Consider the following 23984-nt stretch of genomic DNA (forward strand, 5'->3'; position numbering starts at 1 on the left):
TTAAAGATTTTCTAAAAAAAAATGCTCATGTTCAATCTACCATTTACACTTTTGTTTTAAAATTACTAAAAGAGTTACATAAACACATTTTTAAATTTCCCCATTTTCTTTAAACATGTAGCTCATGTATGTATTTTTAATTGGGACAACCCTGCTTTTCCAAAATCTCAAATACTTTCAATAAAGTGCATGTGCATGCAAGCGATGATGACCCTTAAAAGCAGTCATAAATTTAGTTGCTGGGAAATGAGAAGGCTTCATAGATGACTTAATTTGCTGTGGGAACCTGTGCTTCCTCCATGTGTAACCTCTGCATTTTGCTGTCTGTGACCTTCAGCAACATCCACCTGCTGGAAGCCATGTTTGATTCTCTGACCAGGGAAACGCCTGCTTGACAGCCGAATGGTATCATAGGACAGTGTGATGGAATTTTTCTTTCTCTGTCATCATTAAGGGGGTTCCCCCTATGGTGAGGGGAATGAAAAGTACGATTTAATGTTCTCTGGAGAGTGGCGGGGGGAAGAAAGACTCAAAGATTCACATGCTGCTTTCGGAGTGGGTCATTTCAGTCCTTGTGGCGAATGGGATGTCCCAGTGGAATTTGCCATAGACTGGTCTGAAAAGAAAGGGATTAAGACCCTTTTAAGGATGGAAATGTAACAAAAGGACCACTTTTATGATGTAGCAGCATAAAATAAGGGCTCTATTGTACAACTGATTGCTAAAGATCTTTGAATTGGGTAGCCTAGCCTGGTAGGCCCTGTTTCCTGAGGGCTTAGAGGCTTGTACAAATGATATGTCTATACTAGAATCAGAGTTCTGCTCTCATTTAGGGGCAAGTAAGAGATTATCAGTTTGTTCCTACATGATTTTTTTTCTACACCTACCGAAAAGTGGCCTGTAGGGAGATTATACTCTAGTGAAAGTTGCTGCTAATTAAAACAAGTAATTAGTGTTCCTCCAGGCTTTGCGGTTTCACTCACTTTTGCCCGCCAGACAGCATTAGTTTAAAAGCAATCCAATTTCTACAATAACAGACTGTAAAAAAAAAAAGTCATTTAACAAGTATATAAGTGTAAGGTTGCAGTTCAGGCATTGATTTATCTTTTCTGGGCTACTTAGAAATACTGTAGCAAAGTTGAAGAGAAAGAAAGTTAAATAGCTTTAAAAAAATTAATGTTAAGGAAAGAAAAAAGACCACATGCCTCAGTCCATTCACAAAAAAAAAGACAAGCAAAAACTGGGAGCATATAAGACTTCCTAAATTGCATTAGGAAACCAAAATTGGATTTAATGCTGTTTTCTCATAGAACCCTCACTTAGCATTTTGTAAACAGATCATTTCATTAAGTCCTTTTGTTTCTTCTCCCGCCTTTGCTGAAACAGGGACTTTTTATTGACTGATTCTCATTGAAATGAATTGGAGCAGTAGAGTTGAACACAACACGCTATTACCTCCTTTTTTTTTTCACAATTCCAAAATGACTAGCATGGTTTTATTTTGCATATCTGGTGGGAGGATTTAGTTAAACTAGAGAGATCTTGAGAGAGATTAAAATATTTTATTATAAAAAGATATAACAGAAATTAATATTAAAAAACCATACCTACATTGAATCATGCCCTGATAAATTCTTGTCTAATTGCTCAGGTTTTGTAACCTGACATAGTTCTATAATTGCTGCCTTTGCTGCTTAAAATGATCTATTTCTGAGGTTGGTATCATCAAAGACATGTGTGCTATTGTGCAAGCAATTCAATATAGCTCATCATTAAAATCAGCTGTAACTCTACTTTCCCTTTAACAAATGAATTCATAATACTTTAATTAATGCAAAATTTTCAGATTTGTAGTTTCTCCAGTGCTTATTTTTTAAATGCTGACTATTCCTCTACAAGATAAAAACTTTGCTATGCATTTCAAAGAGTGCTATTCATATAAATAATATTGTATGTGTGAAAGTCATTTATTATAAACTGTTAATGCCACAAAAATGTTTGCTGTTATCCCCTTTTCAACTGGTGGATTCCAAATTTAGTGATCTTTTTCAATTGATTACAATTAATTATTAAGTAGCCTGAATGTTATCATTATAGGTTAATATAAGACTGTATACTTATTATATTTTAAAAATCAATTTTTAGAATATAAATGTTTTCCATAAAGACTAGCAGCTTTTTAAAATTAACAAAATAATTTTTCATCATGTGACTTATAAACTCTTAACTGTATTTTAAAGTTTTAGTATATGCTTTTCCTTTCCTCAAATTTATTTCCAATCTTATTTATAGAAGAGTTTGGGACACCAAGCTTAAAAAAGAAATGTTGCATGTAAGGGCCAGTAAGTAGACTTTATCTGAATCTCTGCTTAACTTTTAAAGATACTGTGAGGAGAAAAAATAACTTGGTGATAACTTATTTTCCTAGGAAGGAATATGTGAAATAATGAAGATGACTTTCATTAATAACTGCATTCCATGTATAGATCATTTTCCCAATAGAAACTTAGTTTCTGAAAATCTAAAATCAATTTATAAACCTTGTGGAATGTCAACTATAGTATGCTGAAAATGTTTCCTTCACATTATACCTTTTTCCTGATAATTAGAGCTATGCTCAACTGGCATTTTAAGAGGGTTTTTTGTTTTGTTTTGTTTTGTTTTTTGCTTCTTGTTTAATGGTAGAAAACCTTCTTTCAAAATCAGTCTTTGACAGTATTTGATTTTCTGAAATTGAATTCAGGCTACTTCTATCAAGTCTCCTTTTGAGCTAGGAACTTGCTTTTTATTTCAGAGTTGATGAGCTGGAGAATGCGACTGGCAGCACAGGCCTAGGGCACCAGAGGGCAGACTGTACAGAGACCTGTGAGAATGGTCAGAACTCTTCATGGATCATGATGGAACAATCAGGGACACTATAATAGCGTTCATTTTATGTATTAAGCCAGATTTGCACAACAATTCCATTATAATACAAATGTAATCTTTAGAAGTAATTTTAAAGCAGCAAATGTATAAATGCCAACTCTCAAGTAAAAGAAAACAATTTTCCTAAGCCAAATGTCTTTTGTAAGAGATTTCAATGGTCATTTGATTTTAGTTTAAAGATCATTTGACCTTATGATTCACCCGATTCTTAAATGCACATCTCAAATACAATTGTCTTCATTTGGAGTTAATGTATAAAAAATAAAAGCAGTGAAATAACCCTTTTTGATTTGTTCTACTGCTGTGCAGTGCTTTTGTCTAACTATAAGAAACTCTAAATATACAATTATTAGTATTAAAACTGATGTCTCCAAGAGTTCAATGTTAATTTTACTTAAAAATTTATACTGAAAAAATGGTTTCTCCGTATTCCTTGTAATATGGCTATTTAATCTAAGTTCACTCAGCTCAGTCATACAGTCTTTTGAAAACAGAGATGATATGATATTTATATAATATAATAAAGATCAATAGTGTTTATGAAATTTCATAAAATTAAATTTCTTTGAATTTTATTAATATTTTACTAGATATAGGGGTAAGTATAAACTTTCATAGTACCAATAATTTAGGAATTTCTGTAAAAGATAAAATATGTAAAAGATAGGACAATCTGTTGAAGCATGCTATCTAAAGATCAGTCTTGTGTCATTCCATACCAGGAAACACCTCTACCATCTGTGGAATTTATCCTCTACACAGAAGAACTGAGCAGGAAGAGTAGAATTAACATTTATGAAAAGCTGCAAAATGCCAGGCATCAGGCCAAGCACTTTACATATATTGTCTCATTAATTATAGCAATTTTGAAGATAAGCACTCAGCAGCTAAGACAGATTAAGTAATATACTCCACAAAAGTTAACTAAAGGGGATTTATTTTAAAAATCAACATATTTGTTGAAAAATATGTATGGAGTAACTGCAATGTACCAGCCATTGTGAGAATCACATCGTGGGCAGCTGTGGACAAGACACATGAGCTCCCTGCTGTCTAGAAACATACATCCTAGTAAGGGAAGAGATGTCATACACATGTAGATAAATAGGTAAGTAAATATACAATATACTGATAATTATATAAAGGAGTTTAAGATATTTTATAATTAACTGTTAAATAAATTTGTTCACAAACTGATGCTGAATTTTTCCAGATTATTTTGACTTTTTGAGCCTAAATTTGGACTTTTACATTTTGTTCTATTTAATTCTGTACATTTTAGTCAGTTTTTCTTATACTTTAACTTCTTTTTGATTCCTGATATTTTCATTCACTGAAAAGGTATGGCCAGGCAGACCATACCATTTATGTTAAGCAGACCCATGCCAAATTGTACTCACCTTTTCCAGGTAAACTTTATTCTTAAGAGATTTTGAACGCTACTTCAACCCTCACCCTAAAGAGAATTTTTGGTGCCAATTGGATCTACTGGCCTTTGTCCCATGCTGTCTTGACTTGCCCCTTTTTCTCCTATGTTACTCGACTGATTCTGTTTTATGAAGGAACCCTTTGGTTCCTTGCATTTCTTCATCTTCAATATTATAGCTACCATTCACTAAACATTTCCTATGTGTCTACCACTATTCTAAATATGCATTTCTTTACAATTGCATCTCATGTAATCCTCCAATTGACATACAAGAAAAAGTACTGCTGTTATCACCATTTTACAAATTAGAAAAATGAGGTACAGAGAGATCATGTCCCCAAAATAATACCTTCAGTAAGTGATAAAGCCAGGATATTTAGAAGAAGCCAGTTCAGTGATATTACTCTTAACTTCATATTTCAGAGTCTTTATAGCACTGAATCCGTCTTCCATTATAAATGAATGGCCATGGAATCAAGACTCTTTTTCTCTCAACATTTTTAAAGTGTTACCCTAAAGTCTAGGGTGCAGGTTAAATTATGTTCAGTGTTTGTTGCCATAGTTGTTACAAATTCTGTGTTAATAATATCACAACATCTCGCATTTCCAAACACCACTTTTCCAAATCATGCTTCAATAGCAGGAAGAATGGCAGAGTAGAAAGGGCATGGGCTCTGCAGTCAGCTAGGGTTGCATTCAAATCTAGCTCTTTTGTCTTAGCTATGTCACTTTGGGCAATTTATTTAATTTCCCTTAGGCTCAGTTACTTTTTCTTCTCATTAAGGATAATATCTGTTTTGGGGGATTGCTATGGGAATCAACTTAACACAAGTAAAACAGTTTGGCACATGCTTTGCACTCAATAATTTTGACTTTATGTTTACTTAGAATTGAGATTGAACTTGTGATTCTTTTTATTTTTCCATAGACGTTTGAGAGAGATTTTTTTCCCAAAAGTTGAGTCATTTTGTCAGATGCTCTGTGTTTAGTTCCATGACTTACCATAGTCTGCATAGAGTCTGCCATATATTCATTCATCATTCATTCACTCATTTATTTAGCAAGTAAGGCAGCAAGCAAGCACACATAATAGAATTATTATGCCAGACTCTGTGCTAAACAGTGATTCAGAGATACATGAGAGCAATCTAGAAGTTCACATTCATATAGTGATAGTGGTATGAGAGAAATAAACAAGGGAGCTAAGTTTATATTAAAATCTGAATAGAGACAATATTATCCAGATCTTCTGTCTGCTAAGGTGATCTATACTCAACAGCCCCTTACATTTGGTTTCATCTGTAAAGTTACCTAAATGTCCTTATAAGATTCATTTCTTCCCTGAAATGCCATGCATCTATAATTGTGTCATGGTTGGTTCTCTTTTTTAATTCTTACTTAAATGACATTGACTACATTTCCTCACTAAGGTTTTCAGAATTTATTGGAAATAGAATGCCTAATTTGCAACCAGTATCACTTTGCATCCTTTACAATAGGTCAGGTTTGTACATAATATAATGTTTTCAGTGTGGCCAGTTTACCTGATACCTAGCTGGAAACGTAAATTTTGTAACAGATCATTTTCCCTATTTTTTTCTAATAATTTTTGGGGACCTCCTATAACCCCTTTTATTTTTTCCTCATCATAACCTTTGTTAATCAAAGTATCTAATAGTATTATCTGGGCATTCCCCCACAAAAACCTTATATTAAAGTAATATTTTTAATACATATCACATTGACCTGAATATGTTTGGATACATACAGCAGAATACTCAAGAAGCTGTAATGTGAGACACATTAACACACACTTGAAGACACACTGGAACTTCAACCATGATATCCTTGGGTTGAACCTCTGTAAAGAATTAAGGTAGAAAATTTGGCACACTGTTGCCTGTTGGGAATAACTTTACATAAGCAAAGACAGAGCTTTGATGGCAAACTACCACAGTCAAACTTACAGATGACACAAAGAAGGCTTCAAGTGTTGACCTTTTCTAGCATTCTCTATTTCCAATATTCTGTTATTCTTTTCTTTCAGTGCATTTATACCACATTCTTTTAATTATCACCTGCCTCTATCCTAGTACGTAAGTTTCATGAAGAGAAGAAAGTTTGGTAACTATTGTGTTATCATGATGTTCCTCAAATAAGAATGAATGATATGAACTGGTAATATAGCACAGAAAATATAGTAAGATTTAAATGCTTTAGTTAGTATCATATAGTATTTGGAGAGACACCATTTTTTTTTTTTTTTGAGAGAGTCTCGCACTGTTGCCCAGGCTGGAGTGCAGTGGTGCGATCTCAGCTCACTGCAAACTCCGTCTCCCGGGTTCAAGGAATTTTCCTGCCTCAGCCTCCTGAGTAGCTGGGATTACAGGAGCACGCCACCATGCCCAGCTAATTTTTGTATTTTTAATAGAGATGGGGTTTCACTATGTTGGCCAGGCTGATCTTGACCTCCTGACCTTGTGATCTGCCCACCTCAGCCTCCCAAACTGCTGTGATTACAGGCATGAGCCTCTGCGCCCGGCTGGAGAGATATTTTTTTCAAGGCGAAAAGTTGTATTCTAAATTAGAGCCACATATGGAAATTAGGATTCTTGCCTCCTCCAACTCTAAACTTATGCAATTGTAAAACTCCTTTGCTAGAAAATGCCAATATCATATCTCTTTTGGAGAGACACTTTCTAAAACAGATATGATACTGGCATTCTAGACCAAAGAGATTTTACAATTGCATGAGTTTAGAGTTGGAGGCAAGAGTCCTAATTTCCATATGTGGCTCTAATTTAGAATACATCTTTTCGCCTTGAAAAAATGTTTACTATCATGGAAAATTTATTGCTATATCTGTAAAATAATGATCAAGCTGTAGAATGAAGACTAGGAAGCTCAAGTTTTCTTTCATTCCATCTTTACAACAATTATTTTATTTATTCATGGGTGGAAGGTTATGGCACTGAGAATAGAGATGTAGATGCAGAAAAGAAAAAGGTGTAATCATTGCTCTTGAGCATTCTCTGGCAAAATAGGATAAGAAAACTTACAATTGAATCAGAATGTATGAAGGACTAGCATCTAACTAAATATAGCACAGAATTATGCTCCTAACAGAGATTGGAGCAAGGGAAGAAAAAGAATCAAAGTAAGTCTCCAAATGGAGACAATTAATGAATTGAATTTTTAAAAAGTAAAGAGAAGTAAGGCAGGATGTTCAAAATGATGAAATTCCAACATGCTCACAATAATGTTTTTATCATGTGGACTAATACTTTCCATGAATTAATGTTGATTCAAGCAATTTAATTCAGGATTAATGTATGTGTTCTTTGCTCCTATACTAAAGAACTACCTGCAACTCACAAACTTTAAGTGCAAATGCAAATAATACTCTTGTTTCTTATTTAGTTCATGTAAATATTTCAGCAGCACAATGAGATCAATGAACCATATTTTGAAGCCTCTGCTCCCTACAGGTAAAGGTTTTCCTCTTTATTTCCTTAATGATTTCAAACCCGCAAAAGTGTCATCTGTATTCCTTATGACCAGTTTCCTTTGGCTAAATTCAGACTTTTTCCTATATAAACTGTTATCAACGTAGCCACCAAAATTGTACTCAAAGGAGATTCAATATTCCTCCACATTTTCCTATTTTTATGACTTCCCTTGCTGCCACACACAGTTGACCACAATCTCCTCATGGACAATTTTTATAGCCTTACCTTTATAAACTTTCTTGTTTTCCTAATGTTTTCTAATTGATTCTCACTAGAATTTAAGCTCTAAGAGAGCAGTGTTCTCACTTGTTTTGTTCACTGACATATCCCAAACTCTGAAACAGTGCCAGTGGCATATAGGCACTCAATAAATACTTGAAAACAATACATTGTTAACTTCCCACTTTGTGGGAAAACAGGTAGAGACTACTAAAAACATGAACAATGTATTTTTAATTCTTTCTGTCCTTTTCACTAGACGTCAATTTCTTTTTTCGATGACATTATATGAGAAAGATTATTTAACATTAGGATAGAAATACATGTTCATTGCAAAAAATTTAGAAATAAAACATGTATAATTTCACTCTACCAAGGTAAAACTACTGTTTATATGTGAATATATGTATAGTTTCAGGGTTTTTATCTATGTGTATAGATTGGATTAATATTTAATTAGATCACAGATATACAGTTAGGAACATGATAGAATAAATGGTGAATACAGAAAAGTTCAACTGAGATCAAAGAAAGAGACATACTTTTTCACATGCTAAGTGAGATTAATAAAAGATCGATTTTAACCTTGTTAATTAAGCTTGTAAAGACATTAAAATCTGGTTACTTTACCTAACTTTCCTGGTAAGATGTATGAATCCTCATTAATCACTTTAGAAATCTGAAAATTGATTTGAGAGGCTGTCTCAGAAAGGCTTAGTTAGTTCAGGTTACTATAACAAATTACCCTAGGCTGAGTAGTTTAAACAACAAACATTTATTTCTCACAGTTCTGGAAGCTGAAAATCTGAGATCAGGGCGCTAGCATCATCTGGCAGTGAGGGCCATCTTCCCCGCTGCAGAAAGCCAACTTCACCTTAAATCCTTCCTCTAGTTCTCTGGCCTCTTTTTTTAACGGCACTAATCCCATTCATGAGGGCTCCACCCTCATGACCTAATCACCTCCAATAGGCCCTACCTCCAAAAAGCATCACTTTGGGGATTATATTTCAAGATATGAAATTTGGGTGGGGTGGGCACAAACAATCCATAACAAAGATAAAGCAAGACATTAATTTATCCTTCCCGCTTAGGATGATAGGGTTAACAAAGAAAATAGTGCACCTACTTTCAAAAAAATTTTTTAACTTGCTGTTATAATTTAAAAGCCATTAACCACCTACTCTTGTCTCATAATCATTGGAATTGTTGTTGATTAACCAATGAATGCTTAATTTCTTCTGAAAAATAAGTAAGCCCACATGACCACTTTTCATCATGTGTATAAAAATTGTGTTTATTAATTTGGGCTGGGCGTGGTGGTTCACACCTGTAATCGCAGCACTTTGGAAGGCTGAGGCAGGTGGATCATGAGGTCAAGCGTTTGAGACAAGCCTGGCCAACAGAGTGAAACTCCGGTGGTGGGTGCCTGTAATCCCAGCTACTCAAGAGGCTGAGGCAGGAGAATCGCTTGAACCTGGGAGGCAGAGGTTGCAGTAAGCTGAGATCGCGCCACTGCACTCCAGCCCGGGCAACAGTGCAAGAGGCCGTCTCAAAAAAAAAAAAAAAAAAAAGTACTATCTCCTAAAATAACTCATGTTTCCTCCAAACTTTCCAAAGATGTATTTTTCTTCCTATTTCTATGAAAGCACTCATAGTTACCTCGAAAGCATGACTGAAGCTCACTTGGCATAAAGTGCACTGCAATTGAAACCCACAGGCCAAGATCCAATGCCTTGTTCTCTATTTTTTCGCCATATGCCATTAAACAGACAAACCATTTTTCCAAGTTTTCCTGGGCCTGGGGCTTGACCATTGACCAATGAGAAAAGTAGGTGAGATCATCTCTAAAGACCCTATCATTCTTATATTTTATAATCCTATAATAAATCACTTTATATTACAAAGATCTTAAGGGTTCTGTGTAAATGTACGTTGTGCTTTAAATTTTTGTTGTCATTTTTTTCTGTGTGTTTTTCTATAACCACTTTGATTGACAGAAGCCTCTTTACCTGTCCTTTGCAATGCTGCATAATCTTTAGCAGTTAAGTTAGTCAAACTGATATAAATCATGACTTCCTTCCTACTAGAAATTTTTATGTGAAATTTGTACAACTAGAAACGTGGGCTATGAAAGTTTCATACAATTCAATTTTTCCATTATAAATGGCAATCTATTTACTTTAGAATTTTTCTAGTGGTTTAGACTTTGCCTGAACCAGCAATTTAGAGCAGCCTCTAAAAAAATAAAATTAAAGAAGGTGACATTCATATTTGTGCTGGCCTCCAACTCAAACTGTGTGTCTCACAGTGAGTCTTAGCATAAGACATGTGATTGAAGGATACTCCTGTGAAACAACTGCTCAGAGGGAAGTATGTATGATCTGAGTCCAGTTCAGAAAAGACAGTTGTCCACCTGGAAATCTCTCAACCTAGTAGAAATGGCCATCCTATGTGTTGTTGTGTCATCCAAGAAGCTCAAAACTGAATGGACATTCAGACAATATTAATCCTTTGAACCTTCAAAGGGGCCACTGCTTTGTGATTAAAGATAGGTCCTAGTCACCTGGTCCCATTAGTTCATGAAAGATGACCTTTTTAACAACACCCTGAAGTCAGCTTTAAAGTAGGGCACTAAAATGGAATTTAATAAAACACCACAGAACCTAGAAAATTGAAAACAGGAAAAAGTTAAGGTATTCTAATATTACAGGACTAGAAAGCATTACTTTTCTTCTGCCATATCAAGCAACCTAGTTTTAACCCAGTAAAGAGAAAAATAACAATGATAAGGTAATGAATATTTTTATGGAATGGGTTACTGTACTTTAGAAAATGTTTTGAGGTCTTTATTAGACCAAAACAGAATAATTCAGTTTTAATGCCATAACAAACTTTACATTTAATAATGTAAGTTGAGTTCTGACAGGGTGTAGGTTTGTATAATTTGTAGGTACTTAATACATGCTTAGTGAGAATGATGAGAATAGTGATCATTTTGATTATTAAAGAATATGAAAACAATACGGCAAAAGGAAGTTCTTCCCTTCTGTTTATGTGGTCATACTTATTTACCACATTTTAAAAATGCTAGTATTTTAATTAAGAAAGACATGTTAACTTAGAATACCAGAATAAAACTAACCTAATTTTCAGAATCATCAATATGAAGAAAAACTTAGTTGAGGGCTTATTTTATTCTTCAAAATTCAGAAGATTAAAACCAATTGTAATTTAATGTGGTCATATTATTTCTAACCTGAATTTCAAATAAATTATATGACCTATTTCAAGACATACACAATTGTTTCAAACACATTTTGAGACAATTAAATAGAAAGTTTATCTGTGCCTTCTTTGTAGAATCTGGTGTACACTTTTTTTTTTTAGTTTAAAATTATGCCCATGATTGAAAATTAATAAATAAAACTTCTAGATTTTAGTTTAGTAACCAACTGTGAAGATTAACCTCTCAGAACTGTATCAGCTTTTTGTTTCATTTTTTTTCCTTCTTTTGCTCTTTCTTTCTTTTTTCTTTTTCTTACTTTCAATTGCATGATAAATTCTGGATTATGCCTCACTAAGGCTTCAACACTACATTTAATGAAGTTGTTGAACTTTTAACCTTTGAGTTCAACACACTTGAAAACTACCACCAATATCTATTGCGCTTTTTTCTGTAGTTCTGTCTCAAATATAGTGAGGGTCTTTTAGTGTAGGGGACTATTTACTCAAGCTCTTTGTAAAAACAAATGGAAGGCATTTCATTTTTTACTGGTCTTTTTTAAAATTCTGGAAGAAAAATATGCTGGGGTTCCCTAGAACAACCCCCTCCCCTATCCTCCTCCTCTGCTGGTAATTGGTCTACAAATAAAGAGCTCCTGAGTGTCAGCTTCCAATGAAAAGTCATTTATTCATAACCAGACATTCAGCTTCCCAACAGAAAGGATTGTTTTTTCCAAGATCATCTTACATCTTTCAAACTCATCCTATCTATTCAGCCATGCATTCTGCCTGCAAGGCAGCACAAGCAACATTTCTTAGTTTCATAACCAAACAGTAGCAATGCTCTCAAAGGAATCAAAAGGAAGGAACTTTTTTTTTAATGTAGGATTTATACTTACCTTTTACTCTTTGTGTCATTAAACCGTTATAAGTGTTGGCCCAAGCTCCGTCCTTTGATAGGGAACCAAAAAAACAGGCAGTTCTCTGTCTTATTTGTTGGAGGAATAATCTGATGAGCAGTGAACACTAGAGGGGGAGCTTACCCGTTCAGGAGCGTGAGTGAAAGCTTCAGACCCTCTGGGAGAGGATCAGAGTGATAACAGAACTACTGACTTAAACAAGGCAAGCTAGGATTTGGTCAGCAGTGGTTCTGAAGTCAAAAGGTCAAGAATGGTAGGTAGCCAACTTATTGTCACTTTCCAAAACGGCAAGAAATCACAGTGAAATTGAGAAATTTAGCTGCTGCTTATACCATGATATGGAATATTTTAAAAATCTCTCTGGAGGCAGCTATACTATGAGGAGTAGGATTACAGAGGCTTTCCCCCCTTTGACTAGGACTCTCTGTCATTTAAATGTCTAAGGAATGATGGAATTAATTATTATAAAATTTTGACAAATTTGATGGCTCAAACAAAAGGGGGAAATAGGCATTCCGATTATTAGGCTGTAATAAGACATAACATTTAAAATGAGTTTACATGGCAGTTAGACAGACCTTTGCTTTTTTCCCCTCGGTTTAAAAACACTGGGATCCTTTTCTTTGGAAAGGAATTAACTTATTTCAGTTTCTCTTCTCCCTAGCTTAACGATTATGAATCCTATTACACCAATTATACATTTCCATCCCTTGTAACCATAGTCCAATTGCTTTCCGCAATTTGCCTAAATTTAAAAAAAAAAGAACATAACTTGAAAGCAGTAGTATATTTAAGTAGAGATATTTAGTATAAATTTGGTAGAAAAAATATAAGAAATATAAGTTGTTCTTTCATTTGTTATTAGGCTATTTTTTTCTGTATCATCTTACAACACAGTAGATAGGATGTATTGATTTAGAAGAACAAACTATACTTTTCAAAAAGCAATAAAGCAATAAAAATGATTAAACCAAAAACAACATTGATTTTTTTCTGATGCCAGTCACCTCTACTTATTTACCAAATATAAACTTCTCTTTCAAATAATCTATCTCTTTAAGCCACATGAGAAATCCAAATTATTATGTTTATATTATTTACTAGAAATGTTTGGCTTAAAAAAGATAATTCAATCACAATTAATCTGCTCTTTGGAAACATCCTGAACTTCTAGTTAAAAATTAATGGAGTCTGTGGCATTTCAAAACTATGTACTATTAGTACTGTTAGAAAACAGATATTTCTGTAAAAAAAAAAAAAACAAGAAGAGGAAATAAAGACTTTTTTAAGAAATATGTTTAGCGTGATTTTAACTTTGTCAGACTCCAACTACTAAAAGTGGAAAGAAGTCACCTGACTTTAGAAAGTGAGCTCTGTATAGATGGCCTGATGACTGACCACCTGACTTTACCTACAATTACTTGAATTATACGAACAAAATAATGTGGTTTGATGAAATTTTTCCCCAGCAATACATAAAAATGTGGATTTGTCTTTGCTTTCCAAGAGATTTTTCAGAACTGTGATGACCAGATCTTTAGAATTTTCTTCAGATTCTAGTAGTGCACTCCTCAGAGGTTAGTTAAAAACTAGTAGTCATTTCCCACAGACCTGGATAGCAACAATTACTTAAACAGTTTTTATTTACATAACTAAATAAAATTTTATTTACATAACTAAATAAAAATAGAGCAGAGGAAGTATGAATTAAATGTAGTTATTCTAAGTTTCTAGGGTTTATATCATGGAAGCCAACTGTTGAACTACTAATAAAAATCTATTTTGAAGCTGCTGATCTGGCCCTCGAATGCATCCTTCATGCTCTGCCCACAGGTACCTGAAATTTGTGTAGGTGGCCAAGCAATGGAGACATACCTTGAGCCTGGAGTATGCAGTTTTGGGGTTAAGCAATTTGGGGGAAGCAGGAGCTGGCCAAGTAAATGTAACGTTTCCTTTGTATCATTGGAACTAGAGCCATTTTGCTCACCCAATAAAAATGTCTAGCTAGGCCGGGCGCTGTGGCTCACGCCTGTCATCCCAGAACTTTGGGAGGCCGAAGCGGGCGGATCACGAGCTCAGGAGATCGAGACCATCCTGGCTAACGGTGAAACCCTGTCTCACCTAAAAATACAAAAAATTAGCCGGGTGTGGTAGTGGGCACCTGTCATCCCCGCTATGCGGGAGGCTGAGGCAGGAGAATGGCATGAACCCGGGAGACGGAGCTTGCAGTGAGAGGAAATCGCGCCACTGGACTCCAGCCTGCGCGACAGAGAAAGACTCCATCTCAAAAAAATAAATAAATAAAAAATGTCTAGCTAATAATTTTGGTCCCATCAAAGATAAAAAAGCCTGCCTGAAAAAAAAAAAAAAAAAAAAAACTTCTAAATCACCTGTGAGTATTAATTAAACTGTACTGGAACATTTCAATTCCTTAAGTCAGATCCAAAAATAGAAGAGAAAGAGAAAGGGGACAGGGCCTATGAGTAAACATAATAAGCTTAGAAATTATATCCAACATTAATCACATTTTTCCTGTGTCCCTTGGCCTGTGCAGTGCTTGAACTCTTTCAGACCAATTATTTCCTTTAATACATGAAACATTTTTTCTTTTAATTTTTAAAATTGAATGTACCTAAATTTAGAATTTTTCTCTTATTCTAACTTTATGCTTAGTAAGATAAGATTTTTTTCTTATTCAATATCAATTTCTCCATTTTCATTTTATTTTTGGAAGGTGAAAATAAAATTAATATAGAAAACAAGATATCTCCTGGGCATGGTAGCTCACACCTGTAATCCCAGCATTTTGGGAGCTTGAGGCTAGTGGATCACTTGAGGTCAGGAGTTCGAGACTGGCCTTGCCAACATGGTGAAACCCTGTCTCTACTAAATACACAAAAATTAATTGAGCATGGTGGTATGGGCCAGCAATCCCAGCTACTCGGGAGACTGAGGGAGGAAAATCGCTTGAACCCGGGAGGTGGAGGTTGCAGTGAGCTGTGTTTCTCCCATTAATTTTATTGTGCCAAAATTGCAGAGATGAAAATATTACAACCAAATTATTAGTTAAATCTCTAAACATCATTTTAGACACAGAAATAAGTTTGACACCTACAGGTATGAAACAGAGAAAACACAAAATGATTGTTGTTCTTATAAATTGTTTAATAGAAAATTAACCAAGTATTATGGTTACTTGACAAAGAAAAAGTAATATATTTTCCTACAGTTTTTATTTAGAAGAATAGATTAGTGTAAATGTCTCTGATAATGACTACCAATCCAGAATGAGAATCCATTCAACGTTCTTTCTTTAAGGTTTTTGAAATATCATTCCCAAATATTTCATAAAAACAGCCTTCTGGGTTTTTTTTTTCTGTGGCCTACTTAGGGCATATTTTACTTTGAAACATAAAATGAAAGAGAGAGAGAGGTGAGCATGTATGTATAAAGTAATGAAAATATCCAGAATCTACGAATAACTTAAATTTATAAGAAAAAACAAACAACCCCATCAAAAAGTAGGTGAAGGATATGAGCAGACACTTCTCAAAAGAAGACACTTATGTGGCCAACAAATATATGAAAAAAAGCTCATCATCACTGGTGATTAGAGAAATGCAAATCAAAATCACAATGAGATACCATCTCGCACCAGTTAGAATGGCGATCATTAAAAAGTCAAGAAACAACAGATGCTGGAGAGCATGTGGAGAAATAGGAACACTTTTACACTGTTGGTGGAAGTGTAAATTAGTTCAACCATTCTGGAAGACAGTGTGGCAATTCCTCAAGGATCTAGAACCAGAAATACCATTTGACCCAGCAATCCCATTACTGGGTATATACCCAAAGGATTATAATCATTCTACTATAAAAATATATGCACATGTATGTTTATTGCAGCACTGTTCACTATAGCAAAGACTTGGAACCAACCCAAATGCCCATGAATGACAGACTGGATAAAGAAAATGTGGCACATATACACCATGGAATACTGCGCAGCCATAAAAAAGGATGAGTTCATGTCCTTTGTAGTGACATGAATGAAGCTGGAAACCATCATTCTCAGCAAACTAAAACAGCAACAAAAACCCAAACACCACATGTTCTCACCCATAAGTGGGAGTTGAACAATGAGAACACATGGACACAGGGAGGGGAACATCACACATTAGGGTCTGTCAGGGTATGGGGGCTAGAGAAGGGATAGCATTAGGTGAAATACCTATTGTAGATGACGGGTTGATGGGTGCAGCAAACCACTATGGCACATGTATACCTGTGTAACAAACCTGCACGTTCTGCACATGTATCCCAGAATTTAAAGTATATAAAAAAAGAATATAAATATTAAAAAAAAATTACTAAAGATTTGAAATCAAATGATGAGTTTGTTTCTTTACATAGAATTGTGTTAGGAAATGTGGTTGACAAAGTGGAAACACATATGTCTTTAATAGCAAATTGTTCTCACAGAGGTCAATACGTATTTCATTGATTGATTCAATAAATAAATAAATTTTTTTGATTCAATAAATGAATAAATAATTCAATAAATAAATAAATAAATGTTTGAAATAAATGTTTGAAATAAATAAATGTTGAACAACTACTATGTACCAAGCGCTGTATTTAAGTCTGGCTTATTTTTGTGAACATGGCAAGAAAAGTGAGCAATTTTATACCATAGTAGAGGTTTAGGTAAACAAATCCACAAGTATGATAAAGCAAGAGAAGGTTACTATTGCATATAGTAGGAACCCCTTCACCCAGATTCATTAATCTTGGAAGACGGTCAGGATAAGTGGTAAAACTGGCCTGAATGAGTGAAAAAATAATAATGTAGAAAGAAAGAGGAAGGGATTTGAAAAAAAAAAAGACTATTATTAAAGGAAAAATCAATGTGAGAATGCAATAGAGGAAAGAAGAAGGAATGGGGTGAAAGTAATAGGTCCCCAAAGGCCATAATATAAAAGGAAGTTGTTAGTCACGTTATGAGTTTGACTTTATCCAGAAGTAATGGAGAGCTATCGAATGGTTTTAAACAGCAGAATGATCAAACCAGATTTGCATTTCAGGAATCTTCTTCTCACAACCATGTGGGGAATGAAGAGGGACAAAATTTAAGGCAAGGAGTTCATACAGGAGAGATGATTGTAGTCTAAACTAACACAGTGACGGTGATTATAGATAGAAGCAGCCCTATCTGACAGCTATTTACAAGGTAGAATGGACAGAGGTTAGTCTTGGCTTGGTTGTGAGAGAAAAGGGAGAAGTGGTAGTCAAAGATATAAGCAGTATATAAATCCTACCAAATTATTTAAATGCAACATTTAATTTCCTTACATGTGCTAATCCACTATGTACCCAAATATAAGGAAATGATAGCATAAAGAAGAAGGTGTCATAAACAGAAGTTAATTTATCTAAATATTTTATATAATCTCAAACACCATGATGATACTTTGACATGCAATCAGTTTTTCTCATTTTTCTGGGAGCATAATTTTTTCTTAACTGTTTTACTTTTTACTAATAATTTTCAAGTTTAAAGAAGATTGCTGTTTTCTATAAAATTACATAAAACAAAAATGTCCAAAAATAAGAAAAATTATGGCCTGTGTGGCATCATCAATACTTGCCAAATGATCAATTACATAGAAAATACCCAATAACTTACAAATAAACTTTTTTCCCAGTCTTAATAATGACAGGGTCAAACCAAAAACAACACTTTATGGAGAGATATTATAATATTTAGAAATGTTGTTTGTATAATTATTAATAAGCATACAATAAAATGAGCGCATTAATCTTTTAATTTGGTTCTATTTATCTATTGACTCATTCAACAAACTATCATTTTATGAAATATAAACATTTATGCAAATTTTATATGAAATTATAAAAATCAAGGGAATTACAGGCTTACAACATTCCCTCATTCTAGGTTTATTATTTTAACACATTTTTGGAGAGAGAAAAAGAGAGACAGAGACAAAGAAACAATTTAGTTAGCATCAAATAATTCACCTCCATTCTGACCTGGGGAAAAGAGGAGAATAACCAGGCAATAGTGAATGTAGACATTTGCCTAGAACATTTGATCCCAACATTTACAGTTTTGGTAGCAGTATGCTTTTGGTTCTGTGAGAAGAAAAGTGAGGTCAGAATCCACTGATCTGGCAGTTTCTTTGGTTTCATAATAAACATCCCAGTGGTTTAAGCAAAAAGTAGGAGTAGAGCATAGGGCAGGTTGAGAGTGTGGAATTTTGTTAATTTCCTGCTCTTGAATTGGGTGTCTAATAGATACTTTTCTGAATTAAAAAATGTTTTAAGTGCTCTAAAGTCAGAGCAAAATCAATATCCTTTGAACCACTTGTGTCACCCTAGATCTTCCAGGAATCAAGATGAATATGGGCAGGTGGGGTGTACCATGGACTTGCTAGTTGGCCAGTTGTTGACATTTTTTTAAGACTCTCAAATATAATCACATCTGAAATTGTAATTGATAAATATTTCTAAAATATGGAGCCAAGTATCTCTAGAGTGCTGGTAGGAAAAAGTTAACTGGAGACTACTGGCTATGAAAAATATAATACATAAAATTTGTCTTGTGGAGGAATTATCATTCTAACATTTATTAGAACAACTTATATATTATAAAGAAAGTTCCTTATAGGTAAGATACTATATGTCCTCACTTTTCCAGTATGTTTCACAACATCTTTCCTGTTTCTTGGTTTTATTAATAATAGTACCATTTTGTTCAAAAGCAGTCTAAGTTTGGATGATAAAACACATGGTTACCCTACTAACAGGACTTTAGGATCATAGATGCTTGGGCAATATGGGCATATAGTATTCTAAGGTGAACCTCCTATTTTCAGACATGATAAAATGACATAGGGCTCAATATCAAATGATGACATGATATATTTTGATATTCAACTGCTTCTAAAAATGATATTAATAAAGATAAAATCCTAAGGTAATGAAATTTTGTAAAAATTGTGTGAACAAGGCACTAAGTATGTATGCTTTGTGTAACTGGTGAAAATAAACCTTTGGCTACATAACCTTTACTGGTTATTTTCATGATTGCATTACATTTTTAAAATTATGAAAAAGTAAGATCCAAAAGTTTCTCTGACTCAGGTCTCCATGAATGGTGAGTATTAGGGATTTCTAGTCTTATAAAAGGTAAGATTAATGTTTGACTATCAGCACACTATCTTTTGTCATTCTGCACAAAACTTTTAACTTTGGAATATCGTTTTGCACTAGTAAACCATTGGGAGCTTGTACTCACATTATCCTCAGCTCATCCAAATGAGCTCACTTGGTTAAATGGTGCAAATTAGGAAGCAAGTTTTATGAAATTTGAAAATCTTAAGTGAAAATGATAAAGAAAGAAATGAAGGTGCCCAGCAAAAGACCCAGTGAAATCAGTGGCTTGCAAAGTGTTAAATGTGTTTATTTGCACTTTCAAAGTTCAGATTTCCTCATACATTTTCATACTGATGGAGATAAAATGCTAAAGTCTTAAATCCCTCTATACCATGCTGAGTTGCTAAGGGCTGTTGAGTTTTTGTTATTTCTCCTCTCGAGTTAGCTCTGATTATGCCTGCTGAGTGAAAAATTTGTATTTGCCGACAGAAATAGGAACCACCCCACGTGCACTTGCACTCAGCAAATGCTCCAATACATCACAAAGATTTGCTCAACCCACCTTCAGAGGCCAAATCGAGCATGTTATTTTCTGTTTAGATCTGATTCTGGAGCCTATCAGTCAGGAGTGTTTTCCAATCTCTGATTAAAGCAAGGTCTACAAAGCTGGAAGTGTTCACACACAGTCTCATTAGAGCACTGGATAGAGTGACCCAGGCCTTCTAGCACAAAGCTCTGAGTGAACTTCAAATATGAGAGTGCATCAATCAAATCCAAGCAAGGCTTTTATGTCATTTTTCTACTTTGCCTTTAAAGTCCTATAGGAATGCCCTTTCCAGCTGTACAGCCGAAATGCATTCAATAGAAACAAAAAAGCAAAGACCCCCCCAACCCCCTGACCCCTCAAAATGGGTATAATTTTTACCTCCCCCACAAAGCATTAGAGAGTCTTCTGGCATTTTAAATTATTTAGCATGTTCAACAATACAACGGAGAATATATTCGCATCACTCAATGCCTCTGTATTAATTATTAGTGCCCATTTGAAAGGGAAACCAATAAGGTCAAAGGCAATGAGACTGCATATTGTATGTTTTAAATAGAGGTAGCTGAGAGATTGGGGGAAAAATAAAGCAATGCTGATGGAGCTTTTTTATGCCCTGCCCCCAATTTTTGCTTTTTTGGTGTTGTCTTAGATCATTAAGAAAACAAAAAAGCAAAAGAATAAAATGAAAAAGGATCACCAAAAATCGTGGCAAGAAAGACGATAAGGCGTAAGTCTGAGAAAGAGGAGTGAGGCATTTAATGTTTGTTTTACATGCTGCTCAGGGCACTAGAGTCATTTTCAAAGACACATTTTTAAAAGATACACATAAAGGCAAACAATATAAATTTGTCCACTAATATCATTAGAGGAAAATGCATGGGTGCAGTTAGCAGTGATTATTAAATTTAAGAACTTTTGCTCCAAACATTGCGCCAAAAAACATTATACCACAACATCAGTATGAATTGAATAAAATGAGCTTTTGAATCCTGAAAAACAAAATAATTTAAAAGAAGAAAATAAATCTTCACTACAGAGTAGATAAAGTTTCCTGAATTTTATACCTCTTTGTGAATAAGTGAATAGTTCAACTATGGAAGATAATCTATCTTGATCCAATTAGGAAAAGCAATGTACAAAAGTATAGTGCACGTTGTAATATAAGGCAAATATATCGTTTATTCAAGGAAATTCCCTGTATGTATACGTTTGTTTCCATTTCTAGTTTTTTAAGGCAAATACTAACCACAAATAGCACTTCACCCACTCAAATATATTGCAGCATGTAAAAGAGTGCTTGAATTTAGAGCTATATATATATATATATATTTTTTTTAATTCAGCATGTGTTTCTTTACACGGTTTCAGATGTTTGGAAGAATTATGCAGATTTTATAAATGAGTACTAGAGCATTATGCTACTTGATAGTGTCCCATCTGTGCTTCCCCTGTAGTGTTTGACGGGGCATCTGTGTAAATTGCTTTTTTTTTTTTTAGTTAATTAGTTTATTGCATAAAACTTAATGTGCTACCTGATAAAAACTTTTGTTCATTTCAGCACTTTTCCCCTCTGGAGCTGATTTTCATCTTTAGTTCTCATCAGGCCTAACTTCTTCCTTTGTAGGTTCCTAAACTGAAATAACAAAATAATGCTGTTTTCCTCTCTATTTTACCAGGCATATTGGATTCTGTTTCTATGATAATAAATATTAAGATTGTAACTAATCATTTAAGTTGGTTACCTCAATATTTCACATATTTTAACATAGCTTCCTGACAAAAATATTTTCTAATATATTTTTAAAGGACATTTTAAGAATTTTTTTTTAAAGGAAACCAACTTCCCAGAGAACAAATATACACAGTCATGAAGTGTGTACAACCAATCCTTTTCTCTCGAAGGTATTCCTGCCTCCATTTAAACTGTTTAAGTTATGTTGGTATAGGACCCCAAATCTTGTTGAAATGCAATAAACAAAAACAAAACACATTATAAAATCAGCTTCTCATTTTTATCTTGTTTAGTAAAAAATATCAGAAATCTTAAATTATAAACTACATTTTTCACTTACATCTCAATATTTGTCATCTGGAGAAGTAATGTGAACTGAGGGAAAGAGGCATCCAAGACAGGAAAGAAAAATACCAAAAAATTTTATAGGCAATATCAATCACTGGGTAAAGGAATAGGTTCTGAATCAACATATATGAGCTGTGTACCACTGGGAATTTTTTTTCACACCTCTATACTCCACTTTCCTTATCTTTGAAATGATCTCATAATGATATTTACCACATAGAGCACTTGTGAGTGTGAAATGAGTTTATATTTGTCAGTGCATAAAACAGTATCTGGAATGTAACAGTTGCTCAAAAAAAAAACATTGGCTATTACCGGGTTAATTTTGGTGAGAACAGCTATTTTGCTACAAATATAGGTAACAATAGTTAACTTGATATATCTGAAAGAAGTCACTGTTATTTTTCCAAAAATTAAAATATATATTTTTATGTAAGATAGAATATTTAATTCCAGAAGACTAATCTTAGCTATTTTGTAAGATATATCACCTTTTAAGAATAACCAAGAGGACAATGCTTTAGAAATAAATCCTATTTTACAAATCTTTTAAATTGAAGACTTGACACACAGTCTGCCAGTTTCGAATTACATAAAAACTTTGATTTAGTGCTGTTTATTTATTTTTCTATCATGATGGCCATGGTATATGTGAGATCCTTGTGTCTTAAATACCATATAGGTAGACGTTTTTGAGCTTATAAGGCCAGAAAAATTATTTATCCAGTGATACTATTTATTTAGTGGACCCTGATATTGTAATTCATCTATAATATGATGTGATAATATTTGTGCTCCATTGTGCTCTCAGTCCAATAGATTATATATCTAGATTATATGTATTACATATATAGATTATATATAATCTATTGGACTGAGATTATAATAACATAAATTTGAGTTTGATCTTGAATTTACCCTACCTAAAGTCTTGGAAAGCCTGTCAATGAAGCGTGCTCTTGTTCATCTAAAAAAGTCAATGCAAGTGAACCAGCTAGAAAGTAGAATCTGGAACAGCTTTTCAATATGTGACAGTCAAAATCAAAATGTCAACTACTCTGACTTGGAGAAAATTGAGTTACCAACTAAACCCTCACACTATATACATGGATAAGAATTCAGTAAACTCCAAGAGGGTTCTTAAACTCCCATATTATATCTATTCTGTCCAATAGCATAAAAAGTTTAAAAGTTGTTCCATAGGATGGAAATACTTGTAAGCATCTTGCCTCAAGGTTTAAAATATAAAAGTTTCTAACAGTTACTTAACACGTAAGAAGAAGAAAATACAATTTGACACCAGTCATAAAATCTATTGAAGAAAGAATATTTGTAGTCATAGCTTGCCTTTCCTGTGTGAAAAATGATGCATAATACAATCTTAATTGAGAAGCAATAGTGATAATTCACATTAAGTGTACCAGATATTCTAAAATTTGGTCTCTACATTTTCTCTTCTTTTCTTGGTAATATCATCTTAACAAACACCAGAAATTTAAAATCACACACACACACACACACGCGCACACGCACACACACACACACCATAATGAAATGTTAAAATCAAATTAAAAATTCCTGAAGTTTGGAGAGATTTAAGTAATAAGAAATGTTTTATGGAAATCAAATCTATATATGACTTCCCAGCCATTGATGATTCTTAATGGCATGTGAGATTGACAATTACCTAGTTTTCCCTTGATAGAATAAAAGCAGTTATTAATCACATACCTTTGCTTGGTATTCCACATTGTGCTATAAGAGCTACTTGAAGATTTCTGGATTCCATCCTTACAATTTATGTATTACAAACAAATACTGCTTTGGAAAAGTTGGACCAACTTATTTTTTCTAAGCTTTATTCTATCTATTTGGCAAGATGTTCAAGATCCTTGGTAAATATGTTAAAATTAATGGCCTCTTCTCTAAAAGCAAAATAAGTCATAATCACAGG

The 23984-nt window shown here is 33.9% G+C and overlaps 1 long non-coding RNA gene across 1 annotated transcript in view; it reads right to left on the reverse strand.

Moving 5' to 3' along the window:
- Positions 1-12378, reverse strand: part of LOC134761412 (uncharacterized) — a 319447-nt gene extending 307069 nt beyond the window's left edge. Inside the window, exon 1 of the long non-coding RNA XR_010139996.1 lies at positions 12207-12378. This is a non-coding gene — a long non-coding RNA (uncharacterized LOC134761412). The remainder of the gene's footprint in view (positions 1-12206) is intronic.
- Positions 12379-23984: the final 11606 nt, after the last annotated feature.

Source organism: Pongo abelii, chromosome 4, assembly GCF_028885655.2.
Source record: "Pongo abelii isolate AG06213 chromosome 4, NHGRI_mPonAbe1-v2.0_pri, whole genome shotgun sequence".
Taxonomy (NCBI): domain Eukaryota; kingdom Metazoa; phylum Chordata; class Mammalia; order Primates; family Hominidae; genus Pongo; species Pongo abelii.